Genomic DNA, 22,237 nt, shown 5'->3' with positions numbered 1-22,237 from the left:
CACTGTGTTCTCTCCTGCTGGTCAGGGGGCTTCTTTTCCCCCCCCATCCCACTGGGAAGGAAAGAGATGCGCTGGTGAGTGAACAAGAATATGGTCCGAAAATAGATTTCGTAGAACGTGCCCTCTTTCCCGCCGGGAACGAGAGAGAGGGGCTGTCAGGTGGGGGGAAGAATCCACCCATCCCCATGAGAGGGAGGGTAAGTTGGGAGGCAGAGGGCCGGACACAGACGGAAAACACTTTTCCAATCGATCTTGTTTTCGAGTGTGTGTTTAGTGAGGTTATGTTACAACCGGCCATCCTTCTCTTCCACCACCCGGACACGCCCGGGGACGAGACATTCCCGCCGGTTTGCGATACACACTATTCTGAGCGATATGATCAATAGGGTGGGGGCGAGGACCAACGAGGGAGCTTGAACCTTGTTATGTGTTATTTATCCTTCCAACTTTGGTCTCCAACTGGAATTGGGAGAGGGGATGGGAGGGGATGGGTTTCGTTTTTCTCCCTGCCGGTACAGAGACACGATGGATTATAGAGTATTATTCGGTGGTAGGGAGGGTACTGAACACATGCAAGAACACACATGCACGGAAAACACGGCCCTGTGTTGTAGTAGCTTTGTAATGTGTAGGGGCGCGCAACAAGATACGCGCGCGTGCCGCACTCTCGCGCACACTGTGTCCGGGATCAAAATTGGGGCCACCGTGTTATAGTTCTTCCTGCTACTGCCAAGACCAATACTGTAATTGATAGTACATTTGTGGGGGTGGGATGAGGATGAGGGAGGTTCGAAACACTAAACGAATTGCAAAGTAAACAGAGACATGATGTGGTTGAATTTTGTGCCCGCCAAAAAGAAGAAAGTGCATTGAACGGGCCTGGTTAAGCCATGCTTACGCGCGTGGTTTGGGACTAGTGGTGTGCACTCACGACTCCGATCCGATTCAATTTGTGGCAATAGTTAGTCCAATACCGGGTGCGGCAAAATAGGAACCGATTGTTCCGTCTGGAGTCGTCCAGAGACGACAGGAGTCGTTCGGAAGTCGTCCGGAGTTGCCCTGAGTTGTCCGGAGTTGTCCGGAGTTGTCCTGAGTTATCCTGAGTTGTTCTGAGTTGTCCTGAGTTGTCCGGAGTTGTCCGAAGTTGTCCGGAGTTGTCCGAAATCTTCCGGAGTCGTCGTGAGTCGTCCGGAGTCGTCCGGAGTCATTCAGAGTCATCCGGAGTCATCCGAAGTCATCCGGAGTCATCCGAAGTCATCCAGAGTCGTCCTGAGTCGTCCTGAGTCGTCCTGAGTCGTCCTGAGTCGTCCGGAGTCATCCAGAGTTGTCCGGAGTTGTTCGAAATCTTCCGGAGTCGTCCTGAGTCGTCCGGAGTCATCCAGAGTTGTCCGGAGTTGTTCGAAATCTTCCGGAGTCGTCCGGAGTCGTCAAGAGTCGTCAGGAGTCGTCCGGAGTCATCCAGAGTCATCCGGAGTCATCCAGAGTCGTCCTGAGTCGTCCTGAGTCGTCCTGAGTCGTCCTGAGTCGTCCTGAGTCGTCCTGAGTCGTCCTGAGTCGTCCTGAGTCGTCCTGAGTCGTCCGAAGTCGTCCGGAGTTGTCCGGAATCGTCAAGAGTCGTCCGGAGGCATTTAATCAAGACTGGAGACATTTAATTCCGTGGTATTTGTTTCCTCTTTCGTTTTGCGCCTGTACTTCTTAAACATGCCCGTCGTTATAATAATAGCGGTTTGAGTCGACCGGAGTCAACAGCAGACAAAGTCGGAAATGAAAAGCCTGCCCACGAAAACATTGCACCTTTAGGACTTTGGCCGACTCCGGACGACTCCGAATGACAACAGATGACTCCAGACGATTCCAAACGGCTGCGGATAATGCAGGTTTGCCCAGTATTCCCCCTGTTGGAATCGGTTCCGAATTTTTTGGAATCGGATCGAAATCGACTTCAGATTATGGCCAACTTTTCCCAGAAATCCCTAGCTTGGGACGATGAATGTGGGATAAATTAACAACAATAAAACACACATACTAATGCACACACATACAGACAAATCCTAAAACAACAAGCCAAGCTCTACCTTTAGAGGGGAAGCACCGGTTTACCGACCCACCACCGGTACAGGAACGCTAGCACGAAAGCAATTCCCACGTACACCAGAAACCACTGCATATATAGGGATAGGACACTCACACTATAAGACCCTTTAAGTCGCACGCGCACACTTGTGTATGCCGAAATTTAGCAAAATGCTCTTCCAAGCTTTTCCGATCTTCCGAACTGAGCACTGAACTGACACTCCACAAGTCCACACACAGACTGACTCCTGGCCAAAACAGCCCGAAGCTCTCGCAGGACGCAGCACCACAGAAGAAACACACAAGCTTTTTGCACGGATGCTTACCACCGTCTGCGAGCGCGATGGCCGACCGGTGCGGGTTTTGTGTGAGGGCCCACGGGCCACTCGGACTAATAGATTTGGACGTGGACTGTGAGACAACTGTCGGTGTGGTGGTTGCTTGGGGAGTTTTACACCCCCGTGGTCCCAAAGGGGCCCGGCGGAGAGGGGGTCGAGAATGGTGGGTTTTGTGTAACGGTGGGATATGTATCGCTAGAGCGAAAGCGGGACAGTGAGTCCCTAAAGGGCTTGGGAGGGGGAACGGACGGACTTGTGTCAAAGTGGAAGAATTGGGGTAGAATTGTGCCTGTCTGGGGACACCTTAAAATTCGATCGCCTCGCTAGGACACTGTACGTGTATGTGTGTGTGCGGCCCGACATGGGGATGGTAGGTTGGTAAAACAGTGCCGCGCCACGGCTTCGATTTGAAGCTGTTACACGCCATAAGGTCGTAGTAGGGATTAACAGCACTGAAGGCTTTGGTAAGGTTTCCCCGAGAGCTTTGGATGTATGGGTGTGTGTGTGTGTGTGTGTGTGTGTGTGTGTGTGTGTGTGTGTGTGTGTGTGTGTGTGTGTGTGTGTGTGTGTGTGTGTGTGTGTGTGCAAATTTCCCGTTTGCAGAAGCCATTCAGTGGACACCACAATGGTGACTATTTGGTGAGCGCGGTTCTTGGTGTAACGCGCGGCTGTCGTTACTTCAGTCGCCGTGCAGGCATTCAGGCAGAAGCGCAAACGGTGAACATTATTTGGAGTGTGTGGATGTTTTTTTTTGGTTGTTTGTGTATCGATTGTTTAAAAGTGCAATTATTTAGACGAAAGCAAAGAAAAAAAAACAAAAAATGCTTTAAAGTTGATTTAGTTTGTCCCTTTTCACCTTGCATTATTACGTTTAGCGCAGTTTACACTTTTAAAATGCTTTCCCGTATTTTCCGCGAGTTCCGTGATGCGATAATACAACATCACACACACACACACACGCACACCTAAGGAAAAGGGATACGTGCCGCCCGTGCCCTTCGAAGTAACGTAATGCGCCCAGTTGAAACACTCGCTTCCCCCCCCCTCCCAAACCCCCCCTAGAAGCTCTCCCCCGGGAACGGGGTGAAGGAAACCTGCCCCCTTCCTCCCTCCCATTACATAAAGAAATCATTTTCGTGCATGCTACATATTTTAAAACCACCAGAAACACTTTTTGTTTGCTCCACTCACCCACCCATTTTGGTCGGTTGGCAATACAACAAAACAAAACAAAAAAAAAACGAAAAAGAAATGTCTCATTTCCAAAAGGTAAAAGGTGGAAGCAGTGCCGTGGCAGTAGGGTACGGCACATTGAACATAAATGAAGAACTTTTCCACTTTAGCACTCGGCGGAGCCCGCAAATGTGTAGGGGTAAAGTCAAACAACACAACAAACCCCCGAAGAGCTAAGGGAGGGTGGTGTTCCAGCCGCTGTGGCCGCGTTGGCCACGTTCCTCCTGGAGCACGTGCACCTCGCACCATTTGAAGAGGAAATTGTAAAACCGAGGGCAGTGCAAAAAGTGTGTGCCACGAAAACGTGAGCCCGGTGTGTGTGTGTGTGTGTAAGACAGGCCCGGGAAATGCACAAGCAAAAAACAAAGCCACGGCAGTACTTCGTTGTGAGTGCTGGGTGGGTGGTGGTGGAGCGCCGTCGTCTCGTAGCCGCGCGCCATTATCGATTTGTGCATGAGAGAGCAGGCAGGACCGCCGTACGGTTTTGCAAATGTCAGTTCCCGCGGAGCGAAACACAATCCGTTTTGAGAGTTTTATGTATATGCCATTGTCCTTCCCTTCGGGTGCGCGCCCATCCTTCCGCATAAACCGATTGCACTCTCTGTGTTAGAGAGCACCTGCACACGCGATTGTGTGTAATCCATCCAAGCTTCTTGCCGTAACACTGCACAACATATCTTCCAAAGAAGAAATTGAACATTCTCTTAAAAGAAAGTATCGTGCTGGATTATTTTGGGAAAGTAACGTTGTTCCAGCGCGCAATATTCTAAATTTAAACCAACCGCGATATTGGGCGATTGGGACCGTTCCCCGTGCACAGTGCAGGGGAGTTGCGCAAGGAGGACAAATTAAAGGGCTTTGCTTCCTTCCGACGACACTACTCTACTCGCGCTTTAGCTTGATTTCCCCCGAGAGAAGGCAAAGGCAGGATTGATTTCCCACGATCAAATTGTTCATTAGCTCATGAGGCAGAATAGTATGTGGCTGGTTTGGCACGTTTAATTCCAGATAGTGTGATTTAATTATGTAAACATAGGGAAATAAAAATCGTAGCAAAGGAAATTAAAAATATAATAAATAAATGGATGTGTTGATTTCACTATCGATAAATGTTATACCGAAATTTGGTGGAAAATATTGTTTAGGCAAATCATATCGTGTGTAGGTTTTGGTGGTGGTGGTGCACATACCTACTAACATGAATATCCAATTGCAGCAGCAGCAGCAGCAGCAGCAACAGGTAAAACAATATCGCCAACACATCGGCCGCCGTGGAAAAGCGCTACCGGCCAATTGCAGATGGGAAAAACAAATTTCCAACCCACTGAGCAACAGGCAACAGTGAGTGTTGGGCGGGTTTTGGGCAATCGGGAAAAGGTCAAAGCATGCTACCACACACAGCCCACCAAAAACCCATGGCAACGGGGAAGAAGGAGATGTACATAGGGCACATGCTGCAGGCAGCAAACACCACGTGGCCCAAAAAACTCATTCGGAACATTGATTGGAAATATTGGAAGAATGTGATGTTCCACCGCCCGTACGTAATATACAGCACAGCAGCACTCAGAGTTTGCTGGCCGGAAATGATCGTCCCCGCCACCGTATGTGTTTGTGTGTGTGTGTGTGTGTGTGTGTGTGTGTGTGTGTGTGTGTGTGTGTGTGTGTGTGTGTGTGTGTGTGTGTGCTGGAGGGGTGGTTTATGATACGAGCAGGTGTCCGTACGGACACAAACACAACCCACCCATCCCATCCCACCAAAAAAAAACTGTGCGCGGCACAATGGTGCGAAAGGAATGTTGGATGCTGGTGGCCGCCGCCTCCACATCTGGCCTTCTGAATTGTAGCTTTCCCCATTCCTTGTTGCCGCTCTGTGGATGACAGTGGGTGGGTTCGAGCGAGAAGGAGGAGGAGGAATTTGCGCTTGGGGAAAAATGATTTATTTATGCTAACACCATTACTGCATCAAAACAGCAGCCAACACACACCCGGGGAATGCCGGATGCAGCGGAGTATAGAAGATAAACAGACCCGCCGCCGCTATGCCCAGAATAGAAGAGCGCAAAGAAGGAAAATGTGTTCGTTGGAAGGTGTGAAAGAGGAAATGCTGTTGTTTTGCAAAAACTTGGGGTTTGGGGAGAGGTTCAAGTTTTCAACAGTTGCAGTAGAGTCGTTAAACTATTGTGATTGTGGTTTAGTTAAGCGCTATTTGAACACTAACGAGTAGTTCTGGATTTCTTGATAGAAGATATCGAAACGGATGAGTTCTTCACATGCTCACAAATGACGTCAAAGATGATCACAGCCATACGAACTCCTGTGATGCCTGATGATGTACATGTGACAACTTGCCATCCTGATTTCCCTGCGATTGTGTTGGTGGCAGGAAGAGTTATGCTGATTAACTTTACCCACCGCGGACCAGCCACAACGAACTGTCCAACTTGCGAACTTTGGCGACGTTTGATAGATTTATTGATTGCCACTCTGTTCTCGTTCTCCGGCTGTGGCGCAAAGAGGACCCTACAATTGCCTAGCATCCCACTACAACTTTCGCACTACTCGCAGGGAGCAAAACTCACATGATAAATGATGGAAAGTGACCTAGCCCGAGATACTTCCTGGGTAGGGTGCTGTCACCCTGTACTCAATTACCCATTCCACTCGATTGACCTTCTTTTCTGTGGATGTTGTGGCAGAGCGATTCAGCAATATTTCCAGATTCAATCTACAACAACGCACCACCACCGACGAGATGATGCTTCGATAGTACGGCAGAGGGTTGAAATGCATCCTGTTCTACACCTAAAAAAAGAAGCCCACAGTTACACCGTTTCAAGGACCTTTGCTAATGACTTTTGCACCATAAAGCGGAGTTGCACCTGCACCGCAGAGAGACCGAATCGATGCTACCTCGGGGCGTCGTTTAATAGAGCATCCGCTTTGGCAGGAAATGTGTGTGTTCGGTCTACTTCAGCAGCGCCTCTTTACAGCTTTGACTTAGGCTCAACAGAGGCCAGACCAGAGAGCTTGTGACGTATGCACCCCATCTTCTTCTACTCGCTTCACCCTTTCACCCAGCGGGGGGGCTAGCAGGGAAAGCTCTTTCGCTTGCTAATCGTCAGCACATTATCCTTCTTGGCGCTCCGTCACCATCGCTCGGTTTGACGTCAGAGCAGCACGTGCAAGGCACACCAGAGCATCGATGTAAAGCGGTGGGGGCACAACCCCACATGCCTTTGTGTCCTTTGCTTCTACGATTTCAATCATGTTCAGGCAGATGCGGTTTCTATCTGGCTCCGGTGGCAAAGGTGGTGGGGACATATTTTTAGCGCGAGTACGAGAGTGCGGGAGACGCGATTTGATTGCATTTGTGCATTGACACGACATTCTTCCGGGATTGTGAGTGTGTCTCATATTCGTTATAAATGGAGGTATAGGAATATTATGCAATTGTTTTTTTCTATTGTGGTGAGCTTTTGTGACCTTCTATCTGTCTTTTTTTGTTTGTTTTCATCAACAGAAACTCTCACGGTTAGCTGCTTCAAGCGATACACGACCCAAGCAAGATCGAGCAGCTGCCGTAGCAGCAGCAAAAGCAACCACAACCGCAGCCTTTCCGAAGGGGGCAGGCAGCACGAAACCCGCGGGACTAACTTCCGTGGCCTGACGACGTTCGAGAATCGATTTTCGTTCAAAGCCTCCGGTTAAGCCCCGCGTGTAACACGATCGGTGTCCCGTGTGTGTGTGTGTGTGTGCGCACCCAGCTTGTCCCACAGCCGTGTTTCGTTAAAGTGTGCGCTCATCAACGATTCTTCCCGTTTCAATGCTAAGCAAAGCACCACTCGAAGGTGTACACAGGGCTTTGTTCTTAGACAGATGTGCAACGGAACAAGTGACACACACACACACACACACACACACTGTTTCAACATTTTCAAGGATTTCGCTTTGCCGTCTTTACGGTGTGTCCGCTGCAGGAAGCAGTGTCCTGTGTGTGTGTGTCGTCACCAAAACCGGCTGGGATGGCAAACGAACGAATAGGGCGGCTTTGTCTCTGTTGTGCGCGCATAATGCCTATTCTCTCGCATTGTTTCGAGGGCGGGCAGGTTCAATTGAATGCAACTCCTGGAGGACCCCCCACCCTCCCCTTCACCCTTTTTCTGTAACAATAGATGCCAGGCGAACCAATAGACAAAGCAAAAACCGCCGCTGCACGTCAGTTGCAGATTGGCGGCTGGGGCGCGATGAGAATGGAACCTATTCTTTCTTTTTTTTGGAGTATATCGTTCGTAGCCATTGCCAATGGCCACTAAATATTGCAGAACGCTTCTTTTGTGTGTTGTGAGCGTCACCACTTGACACACCGGGAGGAGGAGGGGTTGCAGGGGCAAAGCAAGTTTTAATTGAGCTTCCATTATGTATGCAACATTTCGGTTCGCGGTGATGCTTTGAAGAATTTGAAGTATGATTCTTCGTTGCTAGACGTTAATGGTTATTTTTTGTTTAACTATGTACTGCAGAGTAAAATGTTTTTATTAGAAAACATGCCAGTCTTTCATACTCTCTTATCATTCGTTCCATTAGACTAATGAGTAGTACAAGATATCTACAAAAATAGAGTAAAATCTTTTTCAACAATTTCAATACAACACACCCGCAAAACCTGTACGACCAACGTTCTGTCTCACACACTACTAACCGGCAGCGGTTATCCCACATGCGGTACCCCTTGTGTAAAGCAAATCGTTCATGACCATGAAAGCGGCTGATGAAAATTTAAAAAGCTCATCAGCGTCAGTGTAGTTGTGAGTGAGGTAAAGCAGAAAAAAAGGCTCGACCAAAGGCGGTATCAAGGTTTCATCCTTCCCGGTCCTACTATACACTATGTTTACTTTACTTTGAATGAAAAAAAACCCCTCTAAAGTGGAAGGAGTAAATGCACCTTCATCGAAGCTTTTCTAAAGCACGTTTGTATTTTCAGCGAAAAAAGAGAAAACTAAATATTGTATGCCTTTACACAGCCATACAGGACACACATAAAACGTGCGAGTTACTTATATACACCTTATATGCAACAAGCCAGGCGGCGGCACACCAATTTGCGTGACGTCAGCAGTGGAAGTAGAAAGCCTGTAGGTACAACATCCTCTCTCCTTTCTCGGTGGATTTATTAAAAAAGTTTTTTGACCACACCGAAAGTGGACAAAACTACACCCCCATCATTGTGCACTGGCGCTGCTCCCATGGTCAGAGGACAGTAGAGGACGGGTAGAGGGTCGAAGAAAATCCAGAAAACAAAAAAAAAGCTACCGGGCGGAAGTTACGCGTTACGCGATACAACGGAAGTAACGCTTGTGAGAGAGCGGGGGGTTAGAACGGGGAAAATGGTTTTGCGGGTTTGAAGTGGCGGGAAGGGAAGTGTCGGAAGCGCAAAACAAAGCAAAGAAAAAAAAGAAAGGGTTTTCGACTATTTTTATTGAACAGGACGCGCGTTTGAGTTTGAAGAACGCAGGGCGCAAAGGGAAGCAGAAAGTTGTGGTATAATTTTAACAGCTGTTAGTAGAACAATTTAGCAAACTTTAGAAACTGAAATTTTGAAAACAGTTTCGTAGCTGCTTTCGTTGTTACTCTAAATAACCCTTTCCGCAAGAGCAATAGTATTGAAAGAGATAATAAAATATAAAGATCAACATCTTTTTGCTGCTTCACACTAACTATACCTCGTCGTCGCTGCCAACCCTTACGCAGTTTAATAGCTATGAAAGAAATATTCACATATCCTTATCGTGAGCGAAAAAATGCCCCATTATCTACGTTCCTGGGACACCTCCTTCCCGTTGCCAACGCATGGGAGCCCCTTCCGGTTCGCTCCCATTGTGCAACGCAGAAAGGAAGTAGTGCCTTGCTTGAGGGGCTATATCAAGCAAGCAAATGCGCACTTGCGACAGGATACACGCATCGCAAACATACGAAAACACACACACCCCCGACCAATCAGTTTGCTATTTTTACCTTTCGCTTTTACCCGTACCCCGATCTACCATCTGATCCACATCATTATCGGCGCTGAATGAAAGCTCGACCGGCGCGGCATTCGACTAATGCGGCACACTTCAGTGTGAATGTCCTTGAGTTGGCGGGCAAGACGGGAAGGGATCCTTTGGCAAGTGTCCTTTAGCACAAATATCTATAAGGCGTGGCGTGGAAGAGGAGAAAAAGGAGTAGAACGACAGGAGGAGGCTTGATATTTGAAGTCGTCGTCCACTGCACATGGAATGGGGGACTCAACCTTAACGCATTCTCCATTCTGGTGTTGGAAAGTAGGCCACACGCCTCGGGCGTAACGTGCTTTACACCTCATTATCAGTTTAATGGTCCCGCGGATGCAACACAAGGGAGCGGCAGCCCCATTGCTAGTTCCTCCCTTTAAAAAGTGCGGCCATTACACCTTCGTCCTACCATTCAGCTAGGCTATGTGTGCATATGATTCTAGCTCTGGATCATTGGAGGCTTTCTTATCGCGACGTGATCGTTACCTACTGTTGAAAGCTCTTTGTAGACTCAATGCCTCTGCAGTCTATTGTTAGCATGAGCATGAATAGCAACCGTGCGCAGGTGGGAAGGAGGCGGACAATCTAAGCTCCATTAACAGCTGCTAACAAAGTAATCGACATTTTTCCGCACACCTTATCGATCGTTAGTGATAAAAAAACGCGCGCAAGGTGGTGATTTAATCACACTCTCTTGCAGGAGGGCTCTCAGTGGCATAATTATTTCACCCTTCACCCTACACAGACACATACGCGAGTTGTGTCGTGAAAAGATACATTATACAATTTTATGTATTTTTCCCTTTTCCGTCGAGGGGTTTTTCTTGATGATTGATGAGCTCTGATTTTGGAACACGAAGGCCCCAACGCTCTTCTAGGGCTTGTAGTTAAAATTGGGCCTCATAATTCTCCGTCCCGGCAGGTGAAAAAGGATTGGATGTGAATTGTAGCAACCCGCCAACAGCCATATAACCAGCGGTGTCCACCTTTCACTGGCACCTCTCGCGGCCGCCAAACCCGTAATAATAATTATTACATCTCTGCTGTGTGTAATAATACATCGCTTCTTTTCTTCTTTTCCACGGCATTTCATGATTAAGGGTACCCGGTGCGCTATATAACGTTCAGCACGCAAGCTAAGCACAGGGTAAGAATTGACGGCTAACAGCTGCGGGTGGAGTCTCACGGCCAAATTCGTTACCGAAAGGAGCGAACTCGAAAACAGTAGCACACTTCCGGTGGTAGCAGGTTCCAAAAACACGAAAGAAGGTGTGTTTTTAGGATAGATCCTTGAAGAAATTCAACGAAATGAAGCATTGAAGGTTTGCATTCTGATTGTGATCCTCATAGCATGGAAAAGTGCGCATGAGAATTCTGTGAAATGTTCAAAATTCAAATTTCAATTGAACACAACACTTGAATAAGAAATTAGAAAATAGACATAAATGCTTAAAAATTAAATTAAGCGAATAATTCGTATGATGATGTTACAAAACAAGTGAATCAACCAACATTTAGCTCCAACAAATACAAACCACGTGAACACGCTTGAAAATTGCATAGAGCGTATGGGAAATTTTGAGGAAATACCGCAGGACGGGAAATTTGGCTACCCAGACTAGTGATGTGCTGTATGAAGCGCACCCACGACTCCGATCCGACTCCGACTATTGTTAGTCCGATTCCGACTTCGGCAAAATGGAACCACTAGATCCGCCCGGAGTCGGAGTCGTTCGGAGTCGTCCGAAGTCGCCCGGAGTCGTCTGGAGTCGCCCGGAGTCGTCCGGAGTCGTTCGGAGTCGTCCGGACTCGCCCGGAGTCGTTCGAAGTCGTCCGGAGTCGCCCGGAGACGGAGTCGTTCGGAGTCGCCCGGAGTCGTTCGGAGTCGTTCGGAGTCGTCCGGAGTAGTCCGGAGTCGGAGTTATCGAGAGTCGTTCGGAGCAGTGATGGGTAATCCGGAGCGGAGTCATGGATCAACTCCGATTCCGGTGCGCAAAATATGACTCCGGCTCCGGATCATAACTGTATTCGACTCCGGATCAGTCCGGATCAGTCCGGATCACTCCGGATTACTCCGGATCACTCCGGATTACTCTGGATCACTCCGGATTACTCCGGATCACTCCGGATCACTCCGGATTACTCCGGATTACTCCGGATCACTCCGGATTACTCCGGATCACTCCAGATCACTCCGGATCACTCCGGATCACTCCGGATCACTCCGGATCGCTCCGGATCACTCCAGATCACTCCGGATCACTCCGGATCACTCCGGATCAGTTTTCGTACATATTCGATGTACGACTTGAAAGTCAATGAACTCATCAAGAATTGTCTGAACGATAATGGACAGTCATTCCGGATCCGGAGTGATCCGGACCCGGAGTCGATGAGTCCGAGGGTTTTCCCATAGTTTTCCACTAGTTCGGAGTCGTCCAGAGTCGTGCGGAGTCAACAGGAGCCGTGTGGTTTAATGTGCTTGTGATAAAATATTTCCTTTCTTTGTGTTTTTTTTGTCTTTCACTTTGCGCGTGCACTTCCTATACAAACCGACCTCGGCTGACTCCAGATGACTCCGGATGACTCCGTCTGCAGCCCATTCTGGATGACTCCAGACGACTCCGGACGATTCCGAACGATTCCGAACAACTTCGGGCGACTTTAGACGACTCCGAACAACTCCGGGCGACTCTAGATGACTCCGGACGACTCCGGAAGACTCCGAACGACTCCGGACGACTCCGGGCCATTTCGGACGATTCCGAACGACTCCGGATATTGCAGCGCAGACCTACCTGCGGAGTCCGAATTTATCGGAGTCGGATCGGACAAGACTCCGGATTTTGGCCAACTTTACCCATCACTAACCCAGACAAAACAAAGAAAAACACGTTCGATCAGAAACCAAAAGAAAATCGTGTGCGAATTTGCATTGATACCCAACAATTATAGAACACGCCCCAATGCACGCTTCCCATCTCCCGGTGCATGAATTGGGAAAATCAAACGGATTTCGGTTTTAACGGTCCGAAACTCCAATCGTGTCTGTTTTCTTTCCCACCACGGATACCCCCGCGACGCGTTTGCCGATTGGCGCCTTTGGCATAAAGCCAAGCTCGCTTTTAAAGATGAACAACCGGTTAGAAATGCCGTACCAGTAGCAAAACATTTTTATCGCCACCCAAATGGCCATCTGGTTCGTGGGGAATCGCACGAGTATACATTCGATGGGTGATGAAGGTGACCAGTTTACCGCAAGCTACGGTGATTAATAGACAAATATCACATTACTCCAGAATAATTCATTCTTGCGCTGTTAAGAAACAACCACATGAAGAGATGGACGAAAGCGCCTAGTTATTAGAAAGGCATCATTACCACCGAGGAGCAAGTAAGGATGCAGCTGCTTTGAAGTCGTTAAATCCGACACCTGGTCGTCGTAGGAAGAATAAAGTACTCCCCCGTCAGCAGAAAGAGGCTGGGGTGTGGGGAGGATTTTCGACACAAAAAGGTGTGAAAAAACGGTCCGCTTTAAGCATTTGCACCCTAAGGGATAGCAAGCATAACGAAGCAGGTGAGTTAAGCACTCCCGACATACTCAACAGCTCCCCGGAAATGAACTATAGCGTGGTTGAGGGTTAGTTAGGAGCATCTCTCAACCGTGTCGGTATGTCGCTTCAGTGTTGCCTCATGGGTATGCGAGTACGACTATGATTCATAGCAGAAGAAATGCCTCTAACAAAAAAAAAAAAAAAAACGGATCACCAGTGTGCCACCCGACGAGGGCAGGGTTGTGTATTTTCGCACGGGCCTGCTGCAGCAGCAGCATCAGCAGCAGCAGCGTTTTTCCGGCTCTATCACGGAAACACGGTAGCCTATTAAAATTTTACCACCAGAAGTGACCAATTACCGAGCGATCCACACGACTACTATTCAAGGTGTGTATCATGCACTCTTCCAGCACTAACGAAGTGGTTCTATGGCAACAACTAGGATAGGGTCGTGATAAGGATGGGAAATGAAGGGAGCCATGATGAAGGAAGTCAGCTCTATGCAGTGATTGTTTTCAGTGCAGACGAATATCCATGGAAGCATTGCGGTACCGCCATAAGCATTGCACCAGCAGCACCCATTAAAAGCACCATCATTGAGGACAGTTGCCATCAACTTTTGAAAAGTCCTGCGGGATATGATGGGTGGGTGAATGGCACCAGAATGGTTTATCGTTGGGTAGGGCATTGTATTCTTTTTTCTGCAAACCATTTACTCCACACAGTTGAGATGCGCCGTTGCATATACAAATCAGTCGCTTGAAAGGGTGTATGCTTCAAACGGTAATTAGTTGCTCATCGCTTGGAAAGAGGGTTCAACGGAGCTGACGAACTTTTTTCAAATGGAACAAAATGCTCTTAGTGGCGTTGTTCGGCTGATCTCAGAACAACAGCATACCCTCAAGGGTAGGATCCACTACAACAGTGCTCTCCAACTTGGCCTTTAAAAATACATTTGCCACGGCCCACATCTATTGAGGGTATACATTTGGAAGAGCCCAAAATTCAACGTTTTTGAACGAAAATAGGTTTAATTCTTATTCTAAATGTAAATAAATTTTATCTTAATTGTGGGAACGATATGGATAGTTATAAGCTTTTCTTTTTCAAAAATAAATTCCTTCGCGGACCATGCCTGTTAACGCCAAGTACCACAAAGATTGGAGATCACTGATCGGCTGCAGTATAAAGTTGGAACCCTCGGCCCTGTTTCATAGGAAATACAAGCCCAGAAGGAGTGGTAAATAAGGCTGACTTCTCCAGCAAGGAAATAAGAGACCCACCTTATACAGGGCTAGGGTAACGTCTCATCAGCCGCTCGTCCATTGACGTCGGCAGTGTAAAATTAGCATCAATCAGCACTGATTAGCACGAGAGCACACCTATGGCGCTTAGTGTGCCTGCCTGTGTGTCGTGATACGAAATTAAGCCGTTATAGGAGGATGAGCGAGAGGAGTGTAAATAAAATGAGCGCTTCTCATGTCGTGCTTGTTTTATCAAACCCTTAAAAAATAAAGTCCTCAACAACAACAAACGAAATGGGCTACCGCGAATGCGCCCTCGAGCTAGAGAATTAAACCCATGATCTCCTCCCGACTACCGACTGGGAGAACGTAAAGTGGACAAAACTACCGCCAACCAATCCAGGCCCCGTCATATCAATTGAACCAAGCTGACCCTTCGGCATCGGCATCACTTTCTCAATGCCTCTTCAAACGATTCGTGATTTTACAAACAAGTCCGCCACCGGCCACCAATCATTCGCCGGGCTGGAAAACGATGCATGCAGCCGACACGTTTTAATTATCGCATACAAAAATCGCAACACTTTCGTCGCTGGACGCTGGACGACGATGAGGATGATGGGCCTGAACGAAATGCTTGCACGCTTGCCGGTCGGCCGATTTGTTTACACCAATCTCCGCGCGCCCTTAACCAATCTCGCGAGGTCACGCGAGCAGCAAAGGCGATTCTCACGCCGTGTGAACGATGCGCGTGCAGGGTGAAACGCAAGCGCAAAACAAAAAAAAAGACCGCAACCGAACGGTACATACACACGCGGTTAAGATCCGGTCTAGGCGGGAGACAGGAGGAGGCGGCGTACAAATTAAACTAATAGTCCTGAGAAACTATAGCTCACAGAGCTAATGATTTTTACTGTACTAAATGTTAAACCCATAAAGGGTATATTTTCAGCAAGGAAATATACTGTCAAAAATTCACGTGACCGTCAATTGTATGACAATGTAGTCATGCAGTATTGGGCCTATTTATGGGCACCAAAATCAGTGCTGCAAAATGTCATGAGCATCACGAGATACTCACCAACGAAAACAAATATATCCATGGTAGCTTGATGGTCGTTGCTGATACTCAATGCGTCATGACATGTCTCACCAACACTCATGACTGAAACGAAGCTCAAATCAGCTCACGTACATAACTGAGATGATCAGTGACGAGACTCAAACAGTTGTAGGATCAATCACATGCTTGGTGACATTTTGATTAGCACCCAGCTCTTGGTAACTCACTTGGTCACGACATTTTCTGTCGGCGATAATCACGACATTCTTGGAATATGCTTGAAATGAGGGCTCAAGCAACAAAATGAGCATGCTTTCTACCTTCTGTCTGTTTTGATTATCTGTCTGGTCAAACAGAGCCAGAAAACATGCTCATTATGTTTCTTGGAACCACTCGAAAGCACCGTATATCTCCCTGACCAAGAGTTGGTTGCACACAATGTCACCAAGCATGTGATGGTCGCACCAACTGTTTGAGGCTCACCTCTGATCATCACAGTAGAGCTCGTGACGCTGATATGGTTTTGTTTCAGCCGGAATTTGTCATGACTCATGACTATGTCAGTGACATTTTGCAGATTTGATCACAGTAAAAAAAAAATGTCATGACATAGTGACTGATCAAGCGATGGTCGCAAAAATGTCATGAAGCATGCATTGGTCACACCAACCGTTTTGAGTACCACCTCTGATTATCACAATTGAGTGCGTGACGCTGACATGGAGTTTGTTTCAGTCAGATTTTTTATGACATTGACAGAGGCATTTTGCAGCTCGTTTTAAAAGAAAAATTGAAGCTTCTTAACGTAGCCATCACTATCCGCTATACCGTACATGAGTCCTTCTTCCATTACACCACGCTGGACGCTGGCAGCCTGCAGGAAAGAGCCCGCGCTAGTGGTTGAATCCTTGTCTCAGTCGGCACATCCGCCTATCGAACATTCCCTTCCAGCCTACGGAAATGAGGTCACCAGTGGCGACGTGTCGGTATTAACGGGCGGTAAGCAACTAACTTCCAAAACACCTCACTTCTGCAAAACACCAAACCTACTGTGCAACGTTCCAGCAATGGAGACGATGGGACCAGAAGAGACCGCCGTTCCACCGCTTGTGGTCGGTAGGGCTTTTTTTCGCACCTTGCGAGCAAACCATCTCATGGCAGACGAACGAACGGACGGACGAATGGAAGGGGGCTGATCCCGTCCTCTCTGCCACACCCCCCACCCAGGAAGGAGTGTAATTGGATCGAATTACTTAATTTGACACAGCCGTGCACCACCCCGAGCGGGCACTGCGATCTGTCCAAGCAAGCCGGTGTGTGACTACCCCCCCCCCGCCCCCCTCAGCCCCATTCTCCTCTCCTCCTAAAAGCACCCTGCCTCTCGACTGCGCGTCCGTACACAATCGTCTAGGCACGAGTCTGTTTCGAGTAAATCGAGCATAATTCCGGATTGGGGTGGAAAAAAAAGTTAAGCCAGCACTTTTTGTCCCTTCTCTGTCATCTCTGCTCTGCTGCTCTCTGTGAGTGGAGATTAGATTGCATTGGCGTATCTCGGTGCCGGGGGGTTGGGGTTCGTGGGTTTTGTGTGTGTTACAGGTAGGAACAACCCGGCCCCGGCCAAGTCATGCCCGATGACAAGGTCATAGATATTAGGGGCTTGCTGGAGTTATTGGATTGTACACATCACCGCGGGAGTGGGCTACTGGGGGAACGGGAGTGGGCCGCACTTGCTTTACGCCTGTGTTGAAAGATACTGTAAAATCTAATCATTTAAGGCGTGTACGATGACACGTTTCCATTACGGTGATTAAAGAGTGAGAGTTGCTTATTTTGTGTTTTTTTGGAAAACAATAGGATCATGTTGTTGAGATTTGATTACAACAGTGTATTAAACTTTGAAGACTGTTTTAAGCAGAGCACGCCGTGTTAGGGATGATCTATAGACCTTTAAGAATGCTTTTGGGCTTTTAAAAGGTAACAACAACAAGAATACATTCTCACAAGTATCTCAGATTGAGTCTCATAGACAGTTTTAGGGATGATCTAAAGACCTTTAAGAATGCTTTGGGCATTTAAAAGGTAACACCAACAAGAATACATTCTCACATCTCTGTCTCTCAGTTCCAAGTCCCATAGTTGGAAGTAATTGTTGTATTTAGTCAAATGTTTTCTTCGTATTGTTTAAAATGCCTAATGATCCGGATCCCAGTGTACAAACACATCGACACACCTGGGGAAGCTGATTGGTGGGAAATTTCCTCAAAAATTGTCCATAATTAGGCAAAAAGCATCTTTTTTAAAAAAATCCCGGAACTAAGGCCCAATTGCTAGACGAGCTTTTCGAAACAATCAAGCATATAGTGTGCAAAAACAACACCCCCTGGGAGATGCTATACTCAAAACAATGACATTTGTTGTCGTCTTACTCGACCAGCGTAGTAGTAGTACGTTTCCTCCGACCAAACAAGTAGTTGGAAGAAAAAAAAAACACACCCGCCATCCGGAATTAGGCCGGCATTCATTGATGTTGCCCAACTCACATATCTAACACGAGGTGTATAGAGAGAGAGAAAAAGAGTGTGCCAAGGGGGAGATGCAGAGCCGGTCTGTTATCATCATGCCCCGGGGGCCTGGGGCGCGGAGTCGACAAACATCTGTGCGCATCTTTTCGCGAGCGGCTGGGACAGAATTAAGCGGACAGGCTTTGGCTGCCCGTGCGTTTTGGGATGCCGCCGTTTGTAAATAGTACGCCACAGCTTCTTTCCTTGCATCCTTCTCCTTCCCTGCCCCTTCGGGGTGGGGTAAGATTTGCGACCGACGCGTGCAGTGTTTGCTTTATGATACAGTATCCGTTTAGGTTAGGCAGGTGGGCGTGGGGGGGGGGGGGGAGGACACTAACAAACCAAGATAGAAAGAAAACAGTTCTCGCGATGCACACCGCACCGGATTATCGGTAAGTGAAGTACATCGGGGAACCGAGAGAGAGATATAGAGAGAGAGAAAGAGTAAAGTGTGTACCAGTGCGCCCTAAATCACGCTCAGCTCATCCCCCCCAGTGGAAGAAATATGTTTAAACGCCCAAGTGCGTTACGATGTTCCTTCCCGGCTTACCTTGAACCGGCGTTACGATGTGTGATGATATCGATGCTGTTGCCGCTGCGGATTGTGCGCCTGAAAAGCAGCATCGAGCTTAACACCTCCACGGTAGGAAAACGCAGGCCACACAAATTTGCTACACGCACACACGCACACACAACACACACACACAGACACCACCGATTTGCCTGCTTCACTAAACTCAATTACAAACACTGCCGACCCGTGTGTTTTGATGCCTTCCGAAAGGGAATGACTTTAGCGAGTGATGTTTTCCACACACATACACACACACACACACCCACATACGCCACAAATCAGCGATTTCCGCTCATGCTTTTTCCGAGCTCACGGTGGCGGCACAGGAGCAGCAGCAGCACGTGCGCCAATGATGGCGCGTGGGTGACTCCGAACGAGGTGCAGATGATGATGATGATGATGGCTACGATAATGATGGGTGGGAAATGATGTTCCGTGCAATTTTCGATTACGGTTGCCGTACCACCATGCCGTCCCACGCTAGAGACACGCGCTCACACCAACACACAGACACACGCACGAACACAAACGATTTATTTTCTTTTCGCACACCTCAATCTTCCTGCCCGATCGAAGGTGGCGTTGATATTACTGCTGCTGCAGCTGCTGCTAAGATAGATAGACAAATACACGCATTGCACGAAATTAATTATGACCAAACTAATGGACACGCACACACACACACACACACACGTTTGTAGGTGTGGAAAATCTTCCTTCACCTCGCGAGCGGAAAACCGCAAAGTACGGATACTGTGTTGTTCCTCGTTTACTCTTCTCGTTAAATGTTTGTATGTCTTTGTGGGAATGTGATCGATGTACAGGGGAGAACGATTTTCCGGTAAAAAAAATCGTGAACCAGCTCAAATCAAAACCAAAACAAAAAAAAAAACAAACAAACAAACACATTCCGTACTTCTACTAACACACACGCACACATAGAAGGGGTTTATTGAGATTTTCACGCTTTCCCCGATGTGTTTTTGCGCACATCGCGGCTGCTGATCGTCGAACGATCTGTCGTCAAAGCCGGAAAGAAAAAAAAACCCCGGTGGAAATTGAGCCAGTTTGTCTGACCCCTCCCCCCCAAACCGGTTGGCTGTGTATTTGTATTGCGTGTGCGTGTGTGTGTTCGGGGGGAAAATAACCTTCCCAGCGCAATCTTTTCACCCACCAGCCCCACACACAGTGAGATAGATAAAAAGGAACTACACACACACACATACAGCGCTACACGTCTATCACTGTACGGCAAGCTAAGAAAATTCACCGCCTGCTGTTCTTCTTTTGGGACAATCGAACGTTTTTCTCTTCTTCTGGTTGTGTTTTTTGTTGCGGTTTTTCATTTCGTACTTCTTTCTTTCCGATTCCGCAACACAACAATCACTCGTGCGAAATTGTTTGCAAATTGGTACGAGCGGAAAACTGAACGGGAAAACAACGGTTCAAGCACATCGAAAACATACACACACACCGTTGCGGGAAACGCAGCAACGGGAATAATTCGGTGTCGTTAGCCCGCGCGCACGCCCTTTTTGTTTTTCCGTAGGTGGCGACCGCTGGCTGCTGCACCACGCCAAAGGCAACCATCCGACTGGCAGAGGGGTCACTAACCATTCCGCGGGGAGTTCTTTTTCGGCATTGAGCATCGATTCTCACACACTTTGCTAAACCACTGCTCGGTCGTACCCGGGGTTTGTTGCTGCACTTTTGTCAAACCCCTTCTCTCTGGCACAAAACAGCACAGCACAGCACAACGCCGCACACACACACACACGTACACAGTGTTAGTGTTCTGTGGGGGCCACCAGGCACGACACTGTCCAACGCACAACCACAGCAGCCGGGGGCAAGAAACAATAGAAACAGAATTTTAGTTTGCTCACTGCTGCTGCTGCTGGTGCTGCTGGTGGTGCTGGTGCGACTACTACTACTGCTGCTGCTGCTCGGGCAGGTCGTCGTCGGTCTGTGCTCGCTCCCTTTCTTTCGCACGCGCTTGCCCTTTTTCGTTTGCAGTCGATCTCGCTTGGTCCGGTGCGTCTGTTCGCTCAGGTGTGTGTGTGTGCACGAGTTTTTGACAGCGATATGCCCTTTTCCGCGCAATTGCACTGTGTGCAGGGGAGCGTGCAGCTAGTACTTCAGTGTTACAGGGTTACTGTCCCTCTCTCGCTCTGGATGGTTTGGAGTACGGAAAACTGTCACGAAATGCTGTGCCATTGTTTTACTTGCAATATGATTTACGAATAATCAATGCACTAGTGTGTTATACTAATGCAAGAAAGTCACAACACCCACCAAATATAAATAAACAAAAAAGTAGAAAATTAAATCATACGATATCAAAATAATGTGCGATGAAAACCCCTGCAGCGCGCACACACATTGCTTGCCATCTGACATTTCGGCAACCGTATCAAGCACACCCATACACACGCAAGGCCGCGCGCACGCACATTTAGGGGAAGCAGAACCGCTCTGTTTGTTCTCTCGCGACAGCACGGCAATAGCAGTAGCAGCAGCCTCAGCAACAGAGAGATGGAGAGGGAAAGAGAGAGCGAGTGCGTTTTGCGCTTATCGGCTCTCGCCGGCGCGCATTTACAGCATTTCCCGCGAACTGGTGTGTGGGGGGGGGTGGGCGGGTAATGGGAATTACACTTCCTACGATGGTGCCCTTCGTGTTCCGTGTCGCGATGAAATTCGCCACTGACAAAAACCGTGCGTCGAACACACACACTCACACACACACACACGCAAGCATCACACAGTGAACGGCGATATACGGCCGAGTTCGTCTGAGTGTTTGGATGTTATTTTCACACAATTAGCACCGAATTTGTTTGTCACGGCGGCATGGGGCCCCAGTGAGAACCTACACAATTGAACGTATACTTAACGCGTTTCGGACGACTTTGGACACGAATATGGTACTAAAACAACAAGAGTAACCGACACAAACGTGCACGAAACGATACAATGCGATGGTTTGCTTGGCTCCGAAAACAATACTACACGCCTGCACGCACGCACAGCAGAAGCATTACCATCCGTCTTCGCGTGTATTTCCGGGTGGTTCGGCGAGGAACACGGCGTGACCTAACCTAACTGTGATGCTTCGACCCCTTCGAGCCTGGGCTTTGCCCGTTTGTGCTGGAGAAGCAAACGACCTGGGACTGTGAGCGTTCAAGAGGAGCAAGGTCGTTCCGGTGTGCCGTACCGGATGCTTTTCGGATGCAATGTACTCGCACATTATCTCTCTCCTTCTCATTCTCTATCACTCTATCTCGTTCTTATGAGTACACATCGCTCACTCTCTTTCTTGTGATTTAGCTCTCCTTTCTCAACAACATTGCCCGTTTCTCTCATTTCGGTGATTATCTTTAACCGCGAAAGACCTTGGCAGATTTGCAGCGGTAGCAGCCATCACCACCGCCAACACCACCTGGTGCCAATGTACACGATTTTGCGTGTACATTACGCGGTCGTGTGAATCACGAAATCTATCTCTCTCTTTCTCTCCACGGTTCTCTTCTCACTCTTTGATACA

The 22,237-nt window shown here is 48.2% G+C and overlaps 1 protein-coding gene across 16 annotated transcripts in view; it reads right to left on the bottom strand.

Annotated features, from left to right (window-relative positions):
- Nucleotides 1–21,890, bottom strand: part of LOC1281188 (1-phosphatidylinositol 4,5-bisphosphate phosphodiesterase) — a 44,336-nt gene extending 22,446 nt beyond the window's left edge. The window contains exons 1-2 of one of the 16 annotated variants that reach the window (XM_061643976.1): nucleotides 21,735–21,890; nucleotides 18,670–19,302 (exon numbers count right to left, since the gene is read on the bottom strand). The gene's annotated coding sequence lies outside the window, so the exon portion shown is untranslated. The other 15 variants (XM_061643977.1, XM_061643968.1, XM_061643969.1 and 12 more) reach the window with 15 other exon arrangements.
- Nucleotides 21,891–22,237: the final 347 nt, after the last annotated feature.

This window comes from Anopheles gambiae, chromosome 2 (assembly GCF_943734735.2).
Source record: "Anopheles gambiae chromosome 2, idAnoGambNW_F1_1, whole genome shotgun sequence".
NCBI classification, from domain to species: Eukaryota; Metazoa; Arthropoda; class Insecta; order Diptera; family Culicidae; genus Anopheles; species Anopheles gambiae.
Note: the sequence above shows the minus strand (reverse complement) of the source record. Positions and strands in the feature narration are given on the sequence as shown.